The sequence below is a fragment of the Zootoca vivipara genome, chromosome Z2, assembly GCF_965207765.1.
Source record: "Zootoca vivipara chromosome Z2, rZooViv2.hap1.1, whole genome shotgun sequence".
Classification (NCBI taxonomy): Eukaryota; Metazoa; Chordata; class Lepidosauria; order Squamata; family Lacertidae; genus Zootoca; species Zootoca vivipara.
The window spans coordinates 9,122,011-9,130,263 of record NC_142585.1 but is presented as its reverse complement, the minus strand read 5'-3'; the positions used below and the strand labels follow the sequence as shown (position 1 = coordinate 9,130,263).

At 44.6% G+C, this 8,253-nt stretch overlaps 1 pseudogene; it reads right to left on the bottom strand.

The window, feature by feature from the left end:
• Window positions 1-3,446: 3,446 nt before the first annotated feature.
• Window positions 3,447-4,744, bottom strand: LOC118084266 (regulator of G protein signaling 3 pseudogene; annotated as a pseudogene).
• Window positions 4,745-8,253: the final 3,509 nt, after the last annotated feature.

Here is an 8,253-nt window from a genome sequence, read left to right as displayed (position 1 = left end):
AGTAGTCTCAGCTGGACTGTCTGCTTTCTCTGAACCTTCTGTCTGAGGCGAGCTATTTTCCTGTGACTGCATTACCAGTTTTACTTGTTTAGCTGCAGTAGGTGTAGTTTGCGACTTAACCAGCAGGGGGCACCTGGCACGTACATGGCCCTCACGATTACAGAAAAAACAAGTGATTTTCTTAGAACCTGTCTTGTCAGAAACTGATTCCCTGACAGGAAAATTTTCTTGCCTGTCTTTATTTTCTCTGTTTCTCCATGGATTACCCTTCTGTGAGTGTTTTGGGAATGCTACTTCATTGAAATCTCCTTGTAGTTCGTCTAAGACCTCAGCAACCTGTGCCACAGTTTTCAGTTTTTTATCCCTCAAGAACCAACGTAAATTGCTAGGGATTTGCTTAAAAAATTGTTCTAAACAAATTAATTGTTTTAACTCATCAAAGTCCTTCACTCCACTCCCTTGAATCCATCTGTCAAGTAATTTATCTAAGCGGCTAGCTAGTTGGGCATAAGTCTCTTTATGTTCCTTTTTTGCCTCACGAAAAGCCTTTCTGCTTTGTTCAGCCGTGAGTCCACATCGAACCCTGACCCTTTGCTTAAATACTTGGTAACTTGACAGCTCTTCTTCCCTCAGGTCAGCATAAATTTCACTTAGTATCCCACAAATTTGAGGTCTTAAATAAAGCATCCAGTTCTCCTCAGGTATTTGAAATTCCACACAAACGCGTTCGAAGGTAAATAGAAACGATTCGACATTATCGTCTTTTCCAAATTTGGGGAACCTTTTTAAATTAATTGCGATATTATCATTATTAACTGGGCTACTAGTTAATTCTGATCGCAAACGTATCTCTTCAAGCTTCATTCTGTCCTGTTCTAATTGTGCCCTTATCCTCTCTGACTGCATTCTCTCCTCAGCTTCAATTCTAGCTTTTTCCCTCTCACTTTCAGATGCTATCTTTTCCCTCTCAGCTTCAATTCTGGCTTTTTCTCTCTCACTTTCAATTCTGGCTTTTTCTCTCTCACTTTCAATTCTGGCTTTTTCTCTCTCACTTTCAATTCTGGCTTTTTCCCTCTCACTTTCAATTCTGGCTTTTTCCCTCTCACTTTCAGCTTCAATCCTAGCTCTCTCTCTCTCACTTTCAATTCTGGCTTTTTCCCTCTCACTTTCAGCTGCTATCTTTTCCCTCTCAGCTTCAATTCGGGCCATCTCAATTCGTAGTTTCATCAGTTCTACCTCAGAACCTGGGCTTCCCTCAGCCCCTTCCGTTCTTTCATCTCCTTTTGCCTCTCTGGGTTTTCTTACGTGAGTCATTTTCCTCACAGGAAAATCCTGACAGACTCAAACCAAACTAGGCGCGTGAGCTTTTAATTTCGATCACGACGCTGCCACCAAAAATGTGACGACCCGTGTCCCACTCTCTCCTACTATCACTGCGACACAGGAATCCAGAGGGGAAAACACCCACCCTCTGCTCCTGCCGCCTCAAAAATCAACCCCTTTTACTGATGGGTTTCTAAGTAAGGAGAGCCTTCCAGCCTACGTGGCCTGGTACCTTAAGAAACTCTAGGCTGTCCCCCAGGAATAACCTCTTGCCTCCTGTAAAGGGTCTCCCTCAGTTGGATTCCCCCACTGTAGAAGTTTGCCCTAGGCACTCTGGCAACTTCTTGGCACCTCAGGTTACCCTTCTAAGCCTCCTCCGTGTAACTTCAGGACACAAACCACCACCTCCCTGCCTGAGGTGAGTTTGGCCCTCTCTTGAGTCACCACGGCTGTGAGTCCTGGTACCTCGCTGGAAAAATACAAACGGACCTCTTGTTGGCAAAAACAGAGATGAAGTTTTATTGTGTTAAAAACATAAGTGATTCTTTAACGTGTCATTTATTAATTAGCTTTGTTCCAGTTGTACAAAATAAACTCAGTCAAACATTTAACTTTAAGTTTTCCTAGCCTCTTAACTGTCTTCATATAAGCCACCACATAACATCACACCACACCTTCCTCCCTCTCCCTCCTAACTGACCAAACCGACACTCCCTCCTTTCAAACCGGGCACAGTCCCGCCCCCATCAGAGTTCTATGTCCGTCAGGCTGGAGGTGGGTTAACTCTTTGCCAGCCGGGCAGGAATAAACATTTCAAAAGTGCTTCAATTTGTCACACCTGGCCCCTGGAATTCTCCCCAGGCCTCAGCACCCACCAGCTCTGCTCTGCACTGCAGGTGTTTTTTTCTCAATCTGGAATGTGCCTTTGAACTCTGATAATGTCCCTTGCTCCCCTGGATGGAGGATAGAAAGGGGTTGTGTGAATGTGTGTAGACATCAGCCTACTGTACAAAGTTAGAATTTACATTCAGCACCTGTCTTACTTTGCCTCCGGACCTGCCCACTTTCTAGCACATGACCTTCAGAAAGTTGTCCGGAGGTGAATGCAACCTTTGGCCTGAAACAAAGGACCCCTACAATTGTTTGTCATTCATCCCAGTGTTGTCATCTGTCCCAGAGCCCTTGTATTCTTTAGCTAGGCTACTTTAAGTTGGTAGCAGATGTATTTCTTGATGGTAGATGTTCTTTGCTTATATCTTCATACTGAATACAGCTTGATACCTGGGGTATTATCAGATGTGTCCAGCCCTAAACAAAAGGATGCCCCAGGTGAGGTATATCTTTGGTACCCCTTTATTTGTTCATCTTTTTGATGCCTTTACTGCTTATGAAACCCACCCTTCAACTTTCATATGCACGAATAGCATGCTTGATTTAACTCCATCATACAAGGTGGTAAATTTGTATACATGGATCTTATTGCAATTGCTCACATTGCATTTCCCCAGAAAATAAACAACACATTTGCTGCATCAGTCAATATCACTGCAGAGATGGACTTGAATTGTAAACCAGGCCCTTGGCCAAGCGTCCGCCCACCAGATTCCTCCAGAGAGGAGGCAGTCACAACTTCCTGGAAAAAAGCATGAGCAAGCAGGGGCCTTGTGGCGAGTGCACATGTAGACACACATACAGGCACACTCTCCCCTATGGCGGCCCAATCAGCACAGTCAGCATCCCGTTCACACAGCTCTCTTTCATCTCTCTGTGTTGACTGCAGTGGCCACAGTCTGCCCTCAGCCCTCTTCTTACAGATCTCTCAGCTACCTGCAGGTACAGCAGATGTCATCAGTCATCAGCATCGTCAGAGATGCTGGACACACTCAGAATTTAGGCACATTTGCTCCACTGCAAAGTTCCAGATGATGGTGGAGGTGGGCAGCGGCGGCGAGAGAAGAGGCACATAAACAAAATCAGTAACAATAATATTAATAATATTGCACCTGAAGTAATAAAAAACACCGAACAGGAAGTTGTGCAGTGGTCATGGACACAACCTGTTGAGCATCCAGCTAGATGATTTCAATAAAAAGCCTAGGGGAACAGATGACAGCTGGAAGCAGTCAAGGGCTGCCTGAGCATTTCTTGTCCTTGGTATGCTCCTGGGTGTAGGAGTCCAGGTTAACTTCTTTGCAGGACTGGGTTGCACTATATTGCGTGACGAGGATGCCCGAAATCCCCCCAAATAACTCACACCAGGACACTTAATTTTGGTTTGGGTTTTTGGCATTATTTTGGCCACAACTTTATTTAATTACAATTATTTAGTTCAGTGTTGGCTTAGGCTTTTGGTTAAACCATCTGTCCCCCGCTTTGGGACGGGACCAATTTCCATCTGCCCGTAGGGGCAGGACCATTTCCATCTGACCACTTGGGTCAGGACCATCACCATCTGTTCAATTTGGACAGGACCAGCTCTGACTTTCCCACGTGTAAAGGGAAGTCAAGTAAACACCCAATGGGAGAGGAGGTAGCTGTGCCCAGACATTCCCCCCTCTTGTCCATGAGTGTTCCCCAAGGCTCAGTCTCTGTAAAGAGGCCCCCCCAGCCCCGCCATTTAGCAGGGATGTAAGGACGAGAGACAAAGCCCCAGGATTCCTTTAACGGAATACTTCTATATGGAGCAATGTTAAGAAGAGGGTTGGCATGTAGATGCCACACCCCTCCTCCAACAAATTAATTAACCAAAAGCCTAACCACCAACCTAACAAGTTGTGACGATTTGCTTAGCAGTAGGCAAAAACCAAATGGCAAGGCCAATCAGCCAGATGGCAAAATTCCTACTGGGCCCCTGAATACAGGCAACCCCTAGAAAGGCAAAGCAATGTCAGGCTAACACCTTAAAATAAGCGGCGGGTGGGAGGGAGATTCAAAACCAGCACGAGTGACCAAATTCAAACGATGCCAGGAATAAATAGAGGGCCCATTAGCCAATCAGAATTACACATTCATTCATGCACGCCCCCTAAGCACACTGTCTTGCAGATCCCCAGCACCCACCCAAACCAGGAGGATTTCTACATCCCTTCCGCAACCCGCATTATCTTTGATTAGATAATGCACTTTCTGCATAGATCTTCTTGGCTTTGGAAACCATCTTAGACTGGGACTTGATCTTATTGTAGTCTTCACATGCCTGCCATAACTCCAGGTTCTCCTCACTGAATTCAGTGTGCAGGAAGGCATGGAAGGCGGCCAGACCATATTTATGCTGAAGCAATTTTTCCAGGGCCTCTCCCCACTTGAGAGCTTCTTCAGGAGATGGCTTGAGGGACGTGAGGGCTTTGTCCGCCTTGCTGGCTGGAGGGGCTCCAGGAGATTTGTTCCGCCTTTGGAAGATCCCCAGCTAGGTCTTCATGTCTTTGGCCCTCTCCAGATACAATTCGGCTACCCCCCATGTGGAGAGATGCATCTGCATCCATTGAGACCTCAGAGGAAGCGAAGGCCCCCCCACCCTTCCCTTCCCCGGACCCTTTCCCTTTTTGTCACCCTCTGAGCCTCCATCAAAGGAGGGCCCCAGGAGAGGGACTCAGATTGATATTATCTTTATTAAATAAATTTGCATAGTGCCCTTCATCTAAAGATCACAGGGCAGTTCACAACATAAAAATACAAAATGAAGACTTAAAATACACGCTAAAAAAAGAAACAAACCAATAACCCCCATCCCACCAACATCACAGAATGTTTAGTCAGCCAAAGGCTATATAGAAACATTTTCTCCTGACACCTAAAGATATGTAACAAAGGTGCTAGGTGAGCCTCCCTGGGAAGAGCATCCCACAAATGGGGAGCCACTGCAAAAAAGACCACCCTCCGGACATTTAATGGAGGGGGCATGTGAAGAAGGGCCTCAAATCGAGATCTAAGGCGCTAGTTAGGTTCATATCAAGAGGGGTAAACAGAATATATTGTGAACTGCAGCCCTCCCTTCAGTACATAAGGTAAAGGTAAAGGGACCCCTGACCATTAGGTCCGGTCGTGACCGACTCTGGGGTTGTGGCGTTCATCTCACGTTATTGGCCGAGGGAGCTGGCATACAGCTTCCAGGTCATGTGGCCAGCATGACAAAGCCACTTCTGGCGAACCAGAGCAGCACACGGAAACGCCCACGGAAACAGCACACGGAAAGTACATACACCCACCCCATTTAGGATTCTATGCTTTGTGTGGCCAGTTAAGAGTGGGCCTAACCCACCTGAGTGTAAGTTTTTATAAACTCAGTAGGACTTGCTTCTGAGTTACATCATGTAGGATTGGACTGTGTGCCTAACAGTGGGATTCTTCTATTACATAGAAGAGTGTTTGTTTGTCAAGTGGAATAGCTGGAGACTGTCCCTTACTCCTGTTATTATGCTATCTCTCTAGAATGATATTATTATAGTTTACAGCCTGTGAAAATTGGCACCAGGCCAGCAAGAAGGCAAAGAGGGGAACTCTCCCTGTAATAATTTTCATACATCTGGCATCATTATAAATATTTGATGGTGTAAACAACAAATAGCTCTTTGTGGAAATATTTTTCCTCCCTTTGGCTGCAAGACGACAGCTTTCTCCTTTGCATTTTTATGGGTTTCTTCTTAAAAAATGGCAAGCACAATTTTGTGTACCCGTGTTTCAGGGTTGAATAATGAAATGCTGGAATTAAGACACTGATAAATAGACCGTTTAGGACAGAGAGGGGCCTGTGTTATCTATCAGATCAGAAAGCATTCACACATTTCCCGATCAGTAAAAATTGCTCATTTTTACCAACATTTTGCTAACAAAGAACTTGAGCTATGCAACATCACAGTTATGTAATAGCTCTGGAAGCAAGTACTAGAGGAATGACAGTTATTCAAACATCTGTCATAACTATAAATGAAGATTTTCTTTATTTAAAAAAATCACTTCGCATTTTGATGCAAACCTTCCTAATTTGCACTTCCCAAAACCACACATAAACCAAAATACAGCCCTCCTTCAAAGGTTGCGCTACTCTGAATTTTGTGATGTAGTTCAATCTAATGATGTGTACAACAATGTATAATCAATGTGAATCTTGCATTAAATGTATATTCTGTGGAAGGCTAGGCTGGCCGCTTTTCTGCTTTCCTTTTCCTGGCAGGCAAAATGTTTTTCTTCTAGCAGGTCTTTGCCCACTGACTGGCTATTGTGGCAGAGTCTTGTGCTGCACTTCCCTCACCTTTTCTTTTGTCTGCTTTTAAATAGTTTTAAATGTTTCCAGTGCAGTTTCTATTGGGTTACAGTACTTAATTGTTTTCTGGGGGCCTTTTTTGGAAAAAATATTTATATTTGCCGTGTGTTTTTAGTTGTATCTGTATTAATTTATGCCAGCAGTAGAGCGTATGTTATTGTTGCCTGGGGCGAATGCCTGGGGTGTGCCCCTAAGGGGGTCAGGCCTGCAGGCAGCCCACTGTGCCTTGAGGTCTGGGGTGTTTAGTGGGGTGTTTGTGGTGGAGGTCTGGTTTTTGGTGGCGGCGACAGGGGTGTGGGTTGGCTAGTGGGGTGTTTGCGGCGTTTTTTGGACTCTCCGTATCTCCCGTCGTCTGGCTTTGAGGGGTAATGGCCGTTTCGGTGATTATAGCATGTTGGGTGTGTGTGACGTCACCCTGCCCTCAGAGACTTTCTTTCTTTCTTTCTTTCTTTCTTTCTTTCTTTCTTTCTTTCTTTCTTTCTTTCTTTCAGAGACTTTCTTTCTTTCTTTCTTTCTATTGGATGATGTTGGAGTCTTCAGACGTTCTGCTGGTGATGTCTAATTTGGGCGGCACTTTTTGTGTTTAATCATTATTTTAGGTGTGAAAGGTGTGGTTTTTGATAATTTTTTTTATGCTAGATCCCTCCCTGAAGGGCAAGGTACGCTTTGTCCTAATTTGATGCAATTTGGTTCAGCAGTTATGGTGAAAGGCTGTTACATCCGCGCGTGCAATGCCTACATTTTTATATATATAGATAACTGTCACCTACCGCAGTTGCAACTTGCACCATTTCAAGCATTCTCTGAGAAAACATGTTCAGCTGGATTTCCCAATGCCTTGTTTATTTGTTTGCTTGTTTAGAATATTTTTATTCCTCCCACCCATTGTCAAAGCAACCCTTAAGGCAGTTTACAAGGCTTTCTCTTAATTAAAAGGAAACATGTAACAAAACAAAACAAATAAGAGAAATGCCACAGTCTGATACCTTTGATGAAAAAAAAAAGTTTGTTCAGAAAAACCTTTCAGCTCAGAAAGTCAAACGAACTTCAATGAATGTGGAATGCTTTGGCCTGATGGTGAAAGAAGAGAAGGAGCTAAACTGACCTGAGTTAGGAAGTTATGCTGTCCAGGCACAGTCACTGTAAGATCCTCTCCTGTGTCACAACCTTTCACACCTCCAGCTACTGGTGGCTGGTGGGACTAGTAAGACCAAAAGCCAGGAGGTCAACACTAGGTGGAAATGGGGTCAATGGCAGATTATGGCTGATACAGTAAACCCTCGGTTTCCGAATGCCTCCATTATTGTATGTTTCGGCTCCCAAACACCGAAAACCTGGAAGTAAATGCTCCAGTTTCCAAACACTTTTCGGAACCTGAACACCTGACCCGGCTTCCACTTGAGTGCAAGAAGCTTTTGCAACCAATCGGAAGCTGTGCCTCGGTTGTCGAATGTTTTGGAAGTTGAACGGTCTTCCAGAATAGATTACGTTTGACAACCGAGTTTTGATTGTAGCTCAGTCAATAGAGCATGAGACTCAATCTCAGAGCCATGGGTTCAAACCCCATGTTGGGCAAAAGGTTTTCTGTATTGTAGAGGGTTGGACTAGGTGACCCAAATGGTCCCTTCAAATTCTACAGTCCTATGATTCTATTACAGGAAAACCAGATG